The 16,633-nt window shown below is 52.7% G+C and overlaps 1 long non-coding RNA gene across 1 annotated transcript in view; it reads left to right on the top strand.

Moving 5' to 3' along the window:
- LOC128898476 (uncharacterized) overlaps nucleotides 1–16,633 on the top strand; it is an 87,765-nt gene that overhangs the window by 42,376 nt on the left and 28,756 nt on the right. Inside the window, exon 2 of the long non-coding RNA XR_008462843.1 lies at nucleotides 12,163–12,253. This is a non-coding gene — a long non-coding RNA (uncharacterized LOC128898476). The remainder of the gene's footprint in view (nucleotides 1–12,162; nucleotides 12,254–16,633) is intronic.

Raw genomic sequence — 16,633 nt, 5'->3', positions numbered from 1 at the left:
CCCCTGAAACAGGACCCAGAGAGCTGCTTTTCCCACCTAGGACGCGGAAAACAATGGCATTGTGTCCCTGAAATGACCCACGTTCTCCTGGCTGTGACAGGTAAAGCTGTGCACAAGCCTGCACTTACAGCCTTACTCTTGCCCAGCAGTGCCTACAATCAGAGCTCAGTGCTGGTATCTTTGATGAAGAGGAAGGAAATGGCCTCAGAACTGCTTGGTGACTCCTGGCGGCCCCGAGAGAGGGAGTGGTGGGGCAGGGCTGCTGCTAACAGGTGGTTGGTGGCAGGAGTCAGCACTGCTTCCCAGCAGGCTGCTTTCCTTCCCCACAGATGAGTTTCCCTTAGCTGTCTGTAGCATTGATGCAAGGAGAGCAAGGAGTCCTGCCTGTGGGGGAAGCAGGGATGTTCAGGGGGGCAGGGCTGCTCTTGACCTGTCAGCAAAGCCCATTGGATGTGGGCTTTGGTGCAGGAGAGCATCACATACCCCAGCCCAAAGGGGATGGCAGTGCTGCAGGAGCTCATCACTCCTTCTGGTTCATCATTCAGCTTTGAGAACCTTTCACCTGGAACTCAGACTGAAATCCTGGAGGAGGAATGTGTGTGAATGGGAAGGGGACTTTGGGAAATGAACCCTAAGCAACATGTGAGGCTGCCAGCAGTGGGCTGCACATGTGTCCAGTACTGTGCTGGGTTGGTTCTTGCCTTCTGAACCTAGCTTCAGTCATTTAGTGCTTTCTGCTGCCTTTCTCTCCAGCTGTGCATACCTGAGGGTCTGCCTCACCTTCTGTGCCCCTCAAAAATTCCCTTTCCTCTGGGCTTGCATTAGCTTTGCCATGTGCTTGGATCAGCTCATTTGTCCTGTGAAAAGCACACGTGTTAGGTTCAGCTTTGGTGGCACTTCACTCACATCTTGTTGATGAAGAAACTGAAAGCCAGTGGCATCCTGGCTTGGATTACAAATGCTGTGTCCAGGAGGAGCAGGGAGGGGATTGTGCCCTGATGCTCAGCTCTGGTGAGGCCACACCTTGAGTGTTGTGTCCAGTTTGGGGCACCTCAATACAGGAGAGATGTGGAGGTGCTAGGGCCAGGGCAGAGGAGGGCAAGGAAGCTGGGAAGGGCCTGGAGAATAAATCTTCAGAGAAGTGACTGAAGGAGCTGGGGATGGTTGGTTTGAAACAGAGGAGGCTGAGAGGAGACCTCCTGGCTGTCTACAACTGCCTGAAAGGACCTTGTAGAGAGGCTGCTGCTGGTCTCTTCTCACAGGTAATTAGTGACAGAACAAGAGGGAATGGCCTCAGGCTGTGACTGGGTAGGTTTAGACAGGACAGTAGGAAATAGAGTGGTCAGGCACTGGAGCAGGCTGCCCAGGGAGGTGGTGGAGTCCCCAACCCTGGATGTGTTTTAAGGTGCTTTGGATGTAGTGCTTGGGGCTATGGCTTAGGGGTGACCCTTGTGGAGCAGGGTTAATGGCTGGACTTGGTGATCCTGAGAGGCTTTTCCACCTGCATGGTTCTGTGGTTCTGAGAAGATACAAAGATTACTTGAGGGATGAGGGGAAGAAGGTTAATTTTTTTAGAGTTGTGGAAGATTTCTTGCATTTCAAAATCGACTAAGTGCTGGCAGAGACTCAAACCACCACATTTGATTCCAACCACTGTGATTATGAGTGAACCTGATTAGAAAAAACCCCACAACCAACAACAACAGGGCAGGGGGAGGCTTGTTTCTTATTTCCTTCTTAATTACACCAATTTTTTTTCCCTTGAAAAATATTAGAGTGATAATTAGGCCACACATCATGTGTGGTTGGATAAATACCACTTACATGTTGAGAAAAGGGGCAGAAGAATTGTATCTAATGAAAGGAACCGGTGCCAAATAGTAGAGAGCTTTGTGTTTGTCTTGCAGAAATCAGATTGGTTCACCTCAGCTGAACTGGGAGCTCTGCAAAGGCACTCCTAGGAGTGAGGCTGCAGGCTGCATCCCTGTCTGTCTGAAGAAAATCTGGCTGGTGATGTCATTTGCAAGCGTTTCATTGTTCTGTGAAGCACAGAGACTGCTTTGCTAGCAGGGTCTTTGCTGCTCTTTGAAGAGAGGTGCTGTGCTCTGGATGAAGAGCAGGTGTGCTGCTCTTAGCCGCTGGGGCCCAGGCAGCCCAATCGTGGCAGTGTCCCTGTGCTGGATTCAGGAGAGGAGCTGGGGAGGTGCATTTGATCCAGTGAGCTAACGTGCACCGGTGTGGGCATGGCCTGGGACTGCAGCACTTGCTCCCTTCCAAGCCTTGGAATTTGCTCTAAGTCTCCCTGCCGATGCCTTCTGCAGGCTGAGTTATTTCAGCAAGGGAGATTTGACTTAGTTGGCCATAAATAGTCTTGGGGAGGCTGTGGGGCTCTGGAGGACAGAAGGCAGCACTCAGCTCTGTGTGTCAGGCTTTGCTGGGAGTGAACATGGGGAATGGTTAGCAGGAACCAACAGGGATTTCTGGGACATGTGCTGGCCTTTGTCACACTTGTCATTTCTCTACACAACTTGGAAGGCTCTGCTGCTCTTTCCTGGTGGAACAGGGAGCAGTGGTCAGTGTGCAGGGTGGATTGGATCCCCCTCAGATTTGGCAGAGAAAATGGGTGAAAAAGGCTGAGAAGCCTCCTGGAAAGGTCTAGCTCTGACACCCTGGAAAGGGAAAAGTGCCCAAAGCTGTAGTTCTGACAACTCACAACCAGGGCAGGGAGTTTTCTGGCTGACAGGCAGAGGGGCTGGAGAACTGTTCCTCAGAGAGAATGGACTGAGCCTTCCACTCCAAAGCTGCTGCTTGTTGTACCCCCCAGAATTTCAGAAGCGAAAAGGCAAGCAGGTTGAATTGCTGCTTATCTCCTGGTGTGCCTCCTGGCTTGGTGTGAGGTGCTTGAAAAGCATTTGTAATGCATTTACACTTGCTTATGTTCATACACTGCATCCAGCTCTGGGCTCCCCAGCTCAGGAGGGACAGGAGAGAGTCCAAGGGAGGGCTACAAGGATGCTGAAGGGACTGCAGCAATGCCTGCTGAGGAAAGGCTGAGAGCCCTGGGGGTGGTCAGTCTGGAGAGGAGACTGAGAAGGGATTTAACACATGGCTTTCTCTATATATGTGAGGGCTGGGGGTCAGGAAGGACGGGACAGGGACAGCCTCTACTCACTTGTGCCCTGGGATAGGACAAGGGGCAATGAATATAAACTACAGCACAGGAGGTTCCACCTCAACATGAGATAAAACTCATGCTGTAAGGGTCACAGAGCCCTGGAGCAGGCTGCCCAGAGGGGTTCTGGAGTCTCCTTCTCTGGAGACTTTCAAGCCCTGTCTGGATGTGTTCCTGTGCAACCTGTGCTGGGTTCTGTGGCCCTGCTCTGGCAGGGGGTTGGACTGGATGATCTCCAGAGGTCCCTTCCAAGCCCTGACATCCTTTGGGCTTGTTAGATGTTACAGCTCTAAATAAAATGATTCTGCTTATCTGTTGGGCTGCCAGTTTGCACCTTGCACAACACAGGGCTAGTAGTAAAAAGTTTGTTTAATGCCCCAAAAGGTGGCCTGGTCTCTCGGGCTCCAGTTGCAGAACTCTTGTTTCCTCTCCTGGCTCCTACCAGGAGAGACCCACGGAGTCCTGTTTTAAGCAATTAGAAAAGTTGCCTTTCTCCAATCAAAGAGAGGTATTAGTGAAATGAATGGGAGTAATTAAATCTAATTTAGTCGTGTAAATGAGTTTAATTAAAAGAAACCTACCCTTTAATAACTTGAGGGGGAGAGGGGGCTCCTTGCGGAGCGGCAGGTTTGGTTAAGCTAACGAGACACAATAGCTGCGCTGATGAGCCCCGCTGGTGGCGGCTGCTGTCTCAGCTCCTGGGCACAGGGGGCTTTGACCACCCCACTGCCACTGCTCCCTGGGCTGGGGGATCACCTCCCTTGGCCTGCGCTGGTTGTGCTGCAGGAACCTGGAGAGCAAGCCAGGGGTGACTCTAGGTGAGGAAGCCGCTGGGTCCCCATCGATGGCCAGTGCCGGCTGGCAAGGGGACGACGTTCCCAGGCTGAAGCCATCCTCTGCCTGAGCAGCTGAGGCAGCCACGGGCCAGCTGTGCTCTCACTGCTGGTGGAGACACCAAGCTGAGTTCAGCTGGCTGCTTCTGGAGCTGCTGGCACAATGCTCAAGGCTCTGCGTGTCCTGGTGGGATGAGAAGGAGGAGGGCAGGCAGCAGGACAGAGCTGGTGCAGGTCTGAGAGCTCACAGCCATATGGGGCATCTACAGTGGCTGCCTTCAGAGAGGACACAAACCTGCAGGCCTGATGCAGAGGAGCACCCATCCTGTGCTCTGCTGAAATGGCTGCTTCATGTTTCCCCAAGTCTGAGGCAGCTGTCACCATTGGTGGGCTTCAGCTGATGTCACAGTCGTGGGCTGGGAGCTTCATCTCCGTGGCTGCAGCTGCCGGTGCTGCAAGTCCCACTCAAGTTGTTTGGTGGCTGGCAGGCCAGAGGCACAGCTTTGGAGCCTCTTTCTTGGCTGGCAGTGAGGAAGCAGCATGGGGTACACCTACACTGCAAACAAATAAGCCTGGGTGAGTCACTGCTGCAGATCCATAAACACCGGGGTGTGTTTGCAGTAATTAAAAGCCCAGAGGCAAGTTGCAAAACAAATGAATTTAAACAACAGCTCAATGGAGCTGAGCAAGGGCAGGGGAGAGAGGAACAGTGTCTGGTTCCAGCAAGCTGGAATTCAGCCTGGGACTTTCAGCAGACTCTGAGGGCATAGTGGTGTCTGCAGGGTGGTGCTGGGTCTGTGTGTTCTACACTGAGCAGAGGCAGCTAGCTCGGGCTGCTGGGAGGAGGGAGCTGTCAGCAGCAGCTGAGCAACCCTCCCCAGGAGCCAGGTGCACACTAAGGGGAGTCCCAGCTCCTGGTTTTGGCAAGGCTGGAGTTGAGCCGTGTCCATACTAGCTCAGCCCTCAGCCCAAGCCAGTGAAGCCCCAGGCACCTGCCCCCTGCTCTGGCTGGGTGCTGGTCAGTGCTGTTCCACCATGGCAGCTGCCTGAACATGGCCTTTACTGGGGCTTGGGATTACCTGATGGCTCAGAGACCAGGGAGATCCTTTCTCTTGTGGGCAGCTGCAGTATCTTTGTGTCTTCACCCTTTTATTACCTTTGGGTTTCCCTTCCAAAGGTAACAAACCCCTCAGATCTCTGCTTAGGGGTTCTGTCTGTACCCCAGGTTGTGTAGCTACAGATATTTCTGGGGAGCCCAGCTGTGTGCAGTGGAAGCCCCTCTGGTGAGCCCAGCTGTGTGCAGTGGAAGCCCCTCTGGTGAGCCCAGCTGTGTGCAGTGGAAGCCCCACTGGTGAGCCCAGCTGTGTGCAGTGGAAGCCCCACTGGTGAGCCCAGCTGTGTGCAGTGGAAGCCCCTCTGGTGAGCCCAGCTGTGTGCAGTGGAAGCCCCTCTGGTGAGCCCAGCTGTGTGCAGTGGAAGCCCCTCTGGTGAGCCCAGCTGTGTGCAGTGGAAGCCCCACTGGTGAGCCCAGCTGTGTGCAGTGGAAGCCCCACTGGTGAGCCCAGCTGTGTGCAGTGGAAGCCCCTCTGGTGAGCCCAGCTGTGTGCCGTGGAAGCCCCACTGGTGAGCCCAGCTGTGTGCCGTGGAAGCCCCACTGGTGAGCCCAGCTGTGTGCAGTGGAAGCCCCACTGGTGAGCCCAGCTGTGTGCAGTGGAAGCCCCACTGGTGAGCCCAGCTGTGTGCCGTGGAAGCCCCTCTGGTGAGCCCAGCTGTGTGCCGTGGAAGCCCCTCTGGTGAGCCCAGCTGTGTGCAGTGGAAGCCCCACTGGTGAGCCCAGCTGTGTGCAGTGGAAGCCCCTCTGGTGAGCCCAGCTGTGTGCAGTGGAAGCCCTTCAGCATGCAGTGGGTTTGATTTCTCTGGAGTCCAGCTTCCTGGCAGCAGTTGCTAGCTGGCAAGTCCTGTGATGTTTGCTCTTTCCTGGGGTTTTGAGTTTGGGTTTTTTTTTCAGTAATCTGATAAACCACTTCAGTTCCTCACTGATTGTTGGCATTCTGCATCTTGAATTCCAAGTGATGTTTCAGAACAGATGTGTGTCTTCATGGGATGAAGCAGGCAGTTCTCACAGCCAGTGCTTGGGTTCAGCTGCCTGCACACTGGCACACCCTTTGGGAGGTGAACATCCCCCATGGCTTCTGTGCCCTTTACTGCAGCTGCAAAGCCTCTAGGTGAAGGGAAGGAATGAGCCTTCTTTATTTTCACAGCACTGAGCTATGGGGTCTGCTGCTCCCAAACCTCCGTCCCTCTCACCTCAGCTGCTTCATGGTGTGTCTCAGACTGCCTCTGGGCAGGCTTTGCCTGTTGCACAGGATCCTCAGTCGATGCTTTAAATAGAAATGGTTAACCAAAGGCATCCCACAGCAGTCCAGCTCCTACTGTGAATGCTGACTGAGAGCTGAGTGGTGGAAGTGTCCTGAGACAGCTCCAGAGGAGCAGATGACCTGAACACTGCGAGGAGAGTGGCAAGTGGTGATCTTCAGTGGGGGAGGAGTTAAAAGCTGGGATGAGTTAGCTGTGTTGCAAATGAAAGTTGTCCTCGAGTTGTTTGGTGTTAAATTTGCATTTCAGAAAGCTAACTACACAGGTCTGAAGATCCTTGTTGGGGTGAGGGAGAGGGTGAGCTGAGGGAGGTACTCACAAGCAGCGATGCCTGACAGGGCTCAGCCCTTCCTCCCCTTCACACTTCTTTAGGAGCTGCTGTCTCAGAAGGAAGAGTAAGTGAGGCTCAGGCAGCTGTGCTGCTGATGTCCTGCACTGGTTATTGGCTCACATCAGCTTCCCTGGAATTAAAACAATATATTTTCTCTGCAAATTATTTGCTTCTTCAGGGTTTTTTCCAAGATGGTTCATCACCACAGTGGCAGCAGTTAAAGCTGTCAGTGCTCCACTGGAAGGCACTCAGTTTCACCAGCCTTAAAGAAAAATGCAGCCAGGACATAAAGCTTCCTGTTAATTGTCTGTCCTGGCAGAAAATCAAAGTCAAACTTGGGGAAAGTTATTTAAATTAGGCAATTGCTAGAAACTTGGAAGCAAGCTCCTGAGCTCTGCACAGCTAGGCTTTGCTGCTGACCTTTGCTGCGACTCAGGCAAGGTTTCTCCTCAAGCCTGTGGTGCCTGGAGGAAAGAACAAACCTGTGTTTGTGGCAGCCTGTGCAGCTGGTTTGGATCCTGGAGCATTGTCTGGCTGCTGTGGGAGGACCTCTGGATGCTTTGAGGCAGGTGGCCTACAGGAGAGCACAGCTCAGTACCTCGTACAGGGTGCAGAGCTGTCTGTGGCAGGGGGCTTTTGGCAGCACCAAAAGGCACAGCTGCCTGCATGGCTAACGGTGTCTGACCTTGCCACAGACTGCCCTGCTGGCAGGGGATGTGCCTGGTGGGTGCCAGGCTGTCCATGAGCACAGCTGGTCCTAGGACAGGAGGTCCTGTCTGGAGGCTAACTCCTCAGAGGTGCAGCCCAAGGAGCAGAGCCACCTGCTGCAGAGCCGCTGGTGCCTGCCATGGCCTCCATGGGCTGAGGCCAGGCTCAGCAGGTGTGGAGGCTGCCCATGGATGCTCCTGAGAACAGCCACTGCTACAAATGCAAAGCTGGAGGGCACCCCTCTCAGCTCTGCTCCTTCCCTTGACCAGGCTGGCAAGTTCTTGTCTTCTGCAGCAGGGGTGTGTAAAGGTGGAGCTCAACGAGAGCCACAGCAGTCTGAGATGAGTGAAGGATGAAAATGTTGTTTCTGGAACAGCTGCAAAACAAGCCCAGTTCTGCTCTTCTTGACACCTGCTGTACCTTGGCATTGAATCCCCCTGCTTCAATTGCACTACTCCAGATTGACACCAGAGAGCAAAATTTACCCTAACAAGAGGGTGTTGCTGTGACTGCCTCGGTGCTGTGGGCACTGTGTGAGTGCCAGAGGGCTCTGAATCTCCTCTGCTGTGCCCAGTCTGCTTGGTATTGGCCCCACACCGGAGCTGCTGATGGGCAGTGCTGCAGCTGGGCTCACAGGAGGGGGAGCAGCCTGGGCTGCAGCATGGCTGGAGCAGGGTGAGGGCTGTCAGAGCAGCCAGGGCAGGCTTTGCTGCATGCCCCCAGCACGTGTGGCCACAGGAGCACCTTCAGGGACACCGAAGTTTGTAAGTCAGTTCTACTCCTCTTCCCCTACCCCCAAAGGCATCTGACACACTTCTGAGCTAAAGTGGGTGATGCATAATTGAGCAGTGCTGTGTCTGAATGTGTTGGGAGTACAAAACATTCATCTGTATGAAAGCAGAGTTTGTGTATTAATGTGCATTTCCTTCATGCATTCCTGATTCCATTAGCAATGGAGGCATTGTGTAAGATAATAGAAATGATTAACATTAATTGCACTTCTTTGTTGGGAAAATAGACATGTAATTAAAAATCTGACATGCCAGGTACTTTTTTTTTCTTCAACAATTTACTTGCTGGCATCTCTTCAAGAGGGTGTTCCACAAGGCCCTTAACACTGCCTCCTTCTAATACCTCCCCAATTCCAAGTCCTCTCTCAGAAATCACCAGTTTCTGATGCCCAGGCCTGCATGGTGGCTACCAAATCCTGAGAGCTGCCTCCTCTTTTCCCAGAAGGAAAATGCTGGTGGTTTTCAAAGCATTCCTCATGTTGTGAGACACTTCAGTGTATGGATTTACTGGAAAATCCAATCCTTGTCATGGAATCAGGGCAAGAAAGCAGAGTGAAAATGGTAATGCCTGAATTATTAGTGACTCCTGAGGCCTGGGAGTAAATATTCTGCTTGCTGCCTTAATGAGCAGTGCTCTCACTTGAGCTCCAAGGCCTGGCTGGGTTTGGCTCAGCTGGTCATTGTTCACCAGTGCACCAAAAAGCAAACCAGTAAGCAACAGCAAGAGTAACAGTGCCATTCAAACCCTGAAACAGCAGGATGAGAGACATGCTGTTTGCACTGGGGGAAAGAACCATGCCCTGAACTTCTGTCCTGCAGCCAGCCCTGCAAAGGCCAGGCCTTGACCTGCACCAGCGCTGGCTGCTGGCAGAACCAGATGGCTGCTCTTTGGAAGCTGTGTCCTTGGCATTTCAGCTGGTTTGTCTGACCCTTCAGACCTGTGTGTCTGAGATAGCAATAACTGCAGCGGACACCACTGACAAAAATCCAGCCCAGCACCCCCCCAGAGAACCCCAACAGAGAACCCCAGCAGATGTGCAGCTGGGAAGATGTCACAGGATTGTAGGCTCACAGGATGTCAGGGGTTGGAAGGGACCCCTGGAGATCATCAAGTCCAATCCCCCTGCCAGAGCAGGAGCATAGAATCCAGCACAGGTCACACAGGAACACATCCAGATGGGGCTTGAGAGCCTCCAGAGAAGGAGACTCCACAGCCTCCCTGGGGAGCCTGTTCCGGTGCTCTGTGACCCTTAAAGTTCCTCCTCGTGCTGAGGTGGAGCTTCCTGTGCTGGAGTTTCCATCCATTGCCCCTTGTGCTGTGGCATGATTCCCTCCCTGTGCTGCAGTGGAGCTGCCCACAAGACTTCACCCTGTGTGGGGCTGCTGTTGCTGTGCTGATGGCTGGTGCCCAGTCCTGGGAAGGTGGCTTTGTGCCCCCCCCTTTTGTCTGCCTCTGCCAGACTTTATTTTGGCCATCTTTACATAGCCTCTGTTGTTTTCTGGTTCTTTTATTGTCATTATTCAAAACATGAATAGAAGTGAATATCCTCTAAGTTATGAATGTAATCAATTTTGAGTCTTTAATTGCAATTTTTTTTCCATAAAATTCTTTTAATTTAGTCTAATATAATGGCACATCAAGCAGTAATGGGTACATTAAATTGAATCATGGTGTTCATATACACATTTTATGACACAATCAAATATCCCAATGCATTAATTCATGTCAATCAGTTAATAAAATCAAATAGGAAACATTCCTCTGCTGCTGTTAACTGTGCTTCTCCCATTTAGTGGGTGTCAGGGTGGTGAGGACCTTTCTGGCTTGCCCAGTTCATGGTTTCCTCTCTGTCTTGCAGTGGCTACGTTTGCCTGCTTGCTGAGGACAGAGCCTCTTGGCTCCCCTGGCCTCTGCCCACACCGTGGCACTGGGGAGCTGGAGGCCACACCTCGCCTCGCCCTACCCTGGCTCCTTTGGTACAGCCCTGTCCCCAGTGACTGCCACAAATAAGAAAGGAATATTAACTGTGAACAGGGGAATAACCTCTCTGTGAAGATATCTTCACTTCTGATGTTTGCCTTCAAGGGCAAAGGGAAGGAGTGAATTTACTGGCCCCCTTGGTGAGAGAGGAGGGAGTTCACTGGACACAGTTGTCAGCAGTCTGAGCAGGTTCTTCGTGCTTCTCGTGTGCTCCACATTACAGTCAGAGGTATTCTCACCTCTTCCTTTACAGCCCCAGAGTGTTGGATGCTGCTTTAGTTCTGCATGCAAGTGTTGTGCCCACAGAGAGAGAAGTGGGAGCAGTGATGGCATCTGGGGGAGGCTGACAGGAGATAAGGGATAAAGATGCCTCCAGTGAGCCAGGTGACACAGGAGGCATCAGTGAGGCTCCGCAGAGGCCCTGGAAAAACTGCTCTAGGGCAGTTTTGCTTCTCTGTTTATAATCAAAGGTTTGCTTTGCAGTAAATATTTATTTTTCATTGGCAGTAGCCTGCTGAAAGATACTTTCACCTGCAGGTTAAAAGCTTGGGTTGGAGAATGACCTTTGGTACAGCACCTGCTTGCTGTGCACCAAAGGTTAACCATCACTGAGGCTGTGAGATGGAGCTCCAAGTTGTAGGCTGGAGCCATTGGGTGTAGGTTGGCAGCAGCTCTTGCTCCTCTCCTGTGAGGATTCAGTGTCAATAAGCAGCTGAATGAGTTGTGTGCAGATACTGCAGTGTCCCACACTGGTGTTCTCACCCTGCACCCAGCCTGTGCTTCACTCAGAGCAGAGTGACTGCAGGGCTGACTCATGGTGCCTATCCTCCTGAGCAGCCATGGGCAAGCAAAGGAGGTGCTGGCCTGCTGCTGAGGGGCTTTGAGATCTAATATGGTACTGATTGAGGAGGTGCAAGAAAGGCCTTGGGTCGTCAGCCACAGGAGAGAAAATGCCTGTGCTGTGACTGACCTGGGGGTGATGAGGACTCTGGCAGGTGACATGAAGTAAAGCGAGTCCAGACTGCGATACCTGAGGTGGAAGAGCAGTGTCCCACTTGCAGGGTTCATCACTATCCGAGCTGATGTCAGTGGAAGTGTCCAAGAATGAGCAGGTGCAGCACAGAGCTCTTCTTCTGCAGGAGCCCAGGGCTCAGTGAGCATCAACAAGGTCACATCAGCGCTGGGTCCCCTCAGTGCCACCTGAAGGACTGGCTCAGCTGGCCGTGTGAAGTTGCCATGGGTCTGCCTGCCAGCAGCAACTTCCTGAGTCTCAGTGGCACAAACCATGGTGTGCTCCCCTGTGACGTGTGGGCACGTACCAGGGGATGCATGGTCCCTGCAGGACTGCAGGAGAGGCAGCTGCTGGGGCTGGCTGGTCTCATCTGTGCTCAGCTTCCCTTCCCTCATGTCACTTGCACCTTAAGAAAAAAGCTTTGGTGTCGTCTCCTTGCAAAGCTCTCTCTTCACTGGCTTTTCACCTATGGATCTAAGGGCTTAAAGCAAAGAAACTACCAAACACCCCAAAACACACCCCCAAAAAAAGCCAGTGCCTTTTGCCTGTTTATTGCCTTCTTTAGGGTGGGTTTTCCTTTGTGCCTGTTGTCTTGTGAAGGAGCAGACTTGAACCTGGTCATCATGAAACTGTGGAAGGCCTTGCAGGTTTCCAAGGCCCGAGCTGATAAATTGTTAATCACATTCTGAACACCTCCCTTCCCATAGTTCAGTGAGCCCATCACTCTGTTCTGTTCAGCATCCCCAAGGGATTGATTGCATCCTGCAGTTCTGCACTGCTGTGAGCACCAGTGAATGTGTTTTGTGCTCTCACCTGATGCAGAGGGAAGTTGGTGCCTCTGGTGCCCTCTCACAGCCTTTGAAAAGGGAGGGGTGGGGGAAAGCATCTCTGGCTCACTGGGAAAAGGCCTATCTGTGATTTGATGAATTGAACTAAGATTTAACTGGATTTTCAACAGGGACCTTCCAGCAAGCAGAGGCCTGGGACTTGCAGAAGCAACTGACTTGGACACTGATCACTGAGTGAAGATCAGAAGACTTTAGTCTCAGGTTAGTGAGGAGTTTCTAAGAGACTCATTTACCTCAATGGCGTTTGGTTTGAGGGATCGTTTTGTTGGGTGGCTGTTTGTTGCTCTTCTGCTCCAACTTGTTGAGTTCCTGTGAATCACAGATATCGTTTGTGAGTGGATAGAAACGAGGGCAAGAAAGCAGTTGTGTCTGTACAGAGTCTGCCTCAGAGTGTCAGAGTGCTGGATAAGCTCAGGTTAATAATTCTGACTGACCAGTCCCTAGGGTGAGGTTCTCTGCCCTCACCTCTACTGAAGGGCCATGCTTCTGGAGAAGCAAAAAGGGGGAAAAGCTTTGCTGAGCAGATGGGGACCTGTTCAGAGTTTTCACTAAGCTTGTGTATGCCCTGAGACCACACATGGTGTTTCAGGTCAGGATTTGACATCTTCCCTCACTTCTGTTTCAAGGCATACTCAGAGACAGCACAGGGCTTAGCCGACCTCGCTGAAGAGCAGCGTTCAGTTTGTTCTGCCTGCTCTCAGCAGCAAACCTTAGCCTGATGGAACTTCTTTAGTCTGTGTAAAACTGTCTGGGACCCGTGGCAAGTTCTCCTGCTTCTCCTCTGCAGTGGCTGAAGCCTGCTGCCTCGCTGGCAGTGCCTGCCTGAGCTGACAAGGTCAGGTAGTGTGAGGAGCCGAGGTGTGCGCTGCGTGTCACGGCTAATGGCTTCTGACGGCTGCTGACATCCCCTTGTGCTGGAGATGTTCACGGCGGGGGGGCTGGTTAAAGAAACCTTTGTGCCAAACCAGGAAGCTGCTGGTTACAGCATGTTTGTATTCATCTGGGACTTCAAGACATTTGTTTTCACAAGGGCTCAGTTTAGGGGCTTCATTGCTCTTTTTCCTCCTCTTCTAGTTCGTGCTGCTTCTGAGCCCTCTGAGCAGTGGTGTGTGAGGTGGTAACTGCAGAGATGTGTTTTGAGCCAGTATGGAGGTCCTGCCATTGCTGGAGCACAGCTAGGCAGAGGCAGCAGCCCTGCCTGCTGTCCCTTCATCCTGCAGGGGTGAAGAAGCCATTCCATTCAAGCTCTGCTACTTAGTGGCATTTACCAAAAGTTTTTGTTCTTCATACTTCATGGTGGAGGTTCTTCTTCCTTTCACCCAGAGGTGCTCCTCTGCATTGCCTGCCTTCTGCACAGGCTTGCCCCGTAGCTTCAGCTGCTGCCCAGCCACAGCAGCTCCTTGGCAGACTGTCAGTGGCTCAGGTGAGCAGAAGAGAAGGGAACCCTGATTGCAGAAGGGAAGGGTTTCACCCAGCATTGTGCCACTGAAGATAGAAATGCCAAGAGAACTGCACCCCCTTAAGGCATCACTCCACCACCTGCCAGGACTTCCTGTGCAGACACAGATCTCCCCTGCTTTCCGCAGTCCAAGGGGGACAACGCTTCTGATTTCCCCGTTCTTTCCCCATGTCTTCCTCCTGCCATATTTCCTTGCCCTCTGAGCAGGCTCTCTGGCCAGAACTTGTGCAGAGGAAATTAGTTATTTCCTGCTTGTTTTTCTCTGAGCCATCACCGCTTCCAGGGCCTGCTTCAGGGGTGTGCCGAATGTTGATGCCTGAATTTCATTGCATCTGGTATTGGAGGTAGCCACTGTGTAAGTGTGAACAAAGAGCTGGGTGAAGGTGAAGTCCAGGATTTGTGAAGGAGGAGAAATCTTGACGGCAGCTGTGCTAGCTGTAGGTGTGAACTATCCCTAAACGTGCTGCGCTTGGACGCCAGCTTCTCTGCTGCGTGGGCTGAAGGCCTCCAAGCCCTGGTGGTTTGGTCTCGTCTGATATTAGAGCTGCTCTGAGAGCAATGAGAACCGACGGCTTCACGCATCTGGATCTCCTGAGAGCACAAGCGTGTGAGGGAAGGGAAGGGGAGGACCCGAGCAGGCTCTCTGCGGCTGGCACAGGCGCGGGGGCCCTCTGCTGATGTGAGCCCGCACTGGAGCCGGGCTGCTGGCCGGCCGGGCTCTGCTGGCCAGGGCCCCGGCGCTCCCGGCAGCAGGGCCTGGCTTTTCCCTTCCCTCCCCCTGGAACTGTGGGGAACGTTTGTAGGAGTGCTGATCTGCACCAGAGGCAGATGGGCACAGTAAGCTGAGTTTAAGCTAAACCACTGGTGGTTGATAAAAGCCAGCTCAGCCTTTGTGCTCTGCCTGTTCCAGCCCATTCAGAGCAGAATGACTCCAGTTACTGTGGTGACGATGTTGAGGGGAAGGGGAGAGTGGTGCAGTGCTATTGTCAGTAAGGGAAAGAGTGGCTTTAGTGGTGTTTGCTTTCTAAAGGGCTCTTCCTGAAGAAGATGGGAAAACAAAGCAGGTTTCTGAAGGGGGAAGAGGATGTTGAGATTATTTCCCCTCAGATGCAGTACTTCTGGGGCAGGGTAGCTCTGGCATCTCAGTGAGAGCAGCTCTGCAAGCCAGGCACGGCTGTGTGGTGTCCCTGAAGCTGTGTTTACACAGAGATCAGCACCTCTGTTTGACATCTCAGCAACGGGGGTAGGCTGATGTCTCAGTGCATGTCCCCTGCCTGCTCTGTCTCATGTAGGACAAGCTGGTTAGCACAGTGCAGAGCGTGGGTTTGCTCCATGCACCACAATATTTATCTGCAGGGTTATGGCAAAACCAGCACTCCTTAGCAGATCTGTCTGAGGGGGCTGCTGTCAGGAGGTGGTCTCAAGGTTGTGTGTTCTGTGCTGTATGCTGCCTGTGCAGGGCTGTCCTGGTGTTGTGTGTGTATAACTCTTGAGAAAGCCCCTGCAGGAAAGGCTCCAAATACCCTTTCTCTGCACCAGGTCACAGGCAGTGAGAGCCAAGAAGCATTTGGATGGACTGCCTGTGACAAGAAAGTTTGATTTCTGCTGCTTCCTTCAGGAGGGGCATTTTGCTTGGGATGCTTTACAGCATTTCTGTCTTTCCAGAACAGCCTCTTCCCACTGCCCACTGTAGTCAGGAGCCAATCCATTCTCTCTGTAAGTCCCTTGTATGTCCCCTGCTGCATCTTTCTCCCCACACCCAGCTGATGTACACAGTTGCCAGCCAGTGCTTGCCTCCCCAAAAGAGCAGCTCCTTCAGAAAGCTCAGCTTCCTCCTGCTCTTGGTGGCACTGATGGCTAATAATGAGCCTAGAACTTCAGCTCTGTAACAGTCTGTGCTGCTGGAAAATTAATGTTCCAAAGAAACCATCAGCTCATCCAGTACAGCCAGCTAGGAGCACTGAGGGCAACCTTGCAGCTTCAGCAGAGGCCTCCTCAGTCACCATCCCTTCCCAGCACTGACTGGACAGAGGTGAGGGAAGCTGCTCAAGTGCCAGGTAACCAGCAAGTGAAACCCTCAGTCTCCACTCTTTCCCATCCCTCCCTTCTTACCCCTCTCAGCTCACACAGCCTAGCTCCTTGCAGGCAGCACATTTCCCCTCAGTAATGGATCAGGTCACACGAAGGTCACTGGCATGCACAAGAGAAGTAGCTTTTATTCTAGGCAGTGAGTCAGACCGGCAGTTTTTGTCCCCATTTTATCTGTGTGTGCTTTGAAGGGTGAATATTTCTGACAAGTGGGGATTTGCCAGCTGTTTCTGAGCACAGGCAGTGTGGGGCTCTGTGCACAGCTCACCCAGCGCTGCAGGATGAGGATGAGGTAGGTGTTTGCCTCTCGCTGCCACCTCTGTGATGCTCCAGCTCTGGGGTCTTGCTCTTCAGAAGCAGTTTCCTGCAAGGGCAGAGACTGAATGCTCTGTATGCTCTGTCTCCCAAGGTGGGCAGCAAGGTCTGGGGAAAGGGGAGCTCCTTGGAAGATCTGGCAGCTCCTGAGTCAAGGCAGCTAATTGATAATGCAGTTCATCAGAATCCCTGCTCAGGAGGCACCAAATGCATAGCTGGGGGGTGTGCTGCAGAGGGGCTGACACCAGTTAGGGGGGCACCAAGAAGCTGTTTTCTAGAAACCTGACTGACTGCCCTGGGTGCAAGTCAGCCCCTGCCTCTGTGTCTTTTGTTCTGCTTTCCCCTCTGAGCCCAGACCCCTGCCGCTTGCTCTGTGTGTGGGACTCCCATGCAGGAAGAGAGCAGCCGTGGGCAAGGAGAGTGCCGATAAGTGGAAGCTGCAAGGGGAAACGTGGCCATGGGAGGGAGGTTTCTGGTTTTATTTGTCTGTGTAATGGTCTGGGTGAGTAAGAGATGTAGAAGAGGTGATCAAAGAAGTTGGATAACCTCCTAACCTGAGCAGAGCCAGCGTGCTTTGAGATCAGATGTGCCTCCGCCTCAGCTGAAAGCGCATGAAGAGGGGCCAGGGGCCGGGGGAGGCAGCAGAACTGTCCTCATAAATTGTCTCCGCTCTTCCATGGCCATGTTGCAACATCTCTGCCTGTGCACCGTGGAGGCAG

Source organism: Dryobates pubescens, chromosome 24, assembly GCF_014839835.1.
Source record: "Dryobates pubescens isolate bDryPub1 chromosome 24, bDryPub1.pri, whole genome shotgun sequence".
Classification (NCBI taxonomy): Eukaryota; Metazoa; Chordata; class Aves; order Piciformes; family Picidae; genus Dryobates; species Dryobates pubescens.
The sequence above is the reverse complement of the archived record's forward strand: the minus strand, read 5'-3'. Positions and strand labels throughout refer to the sequence as shown.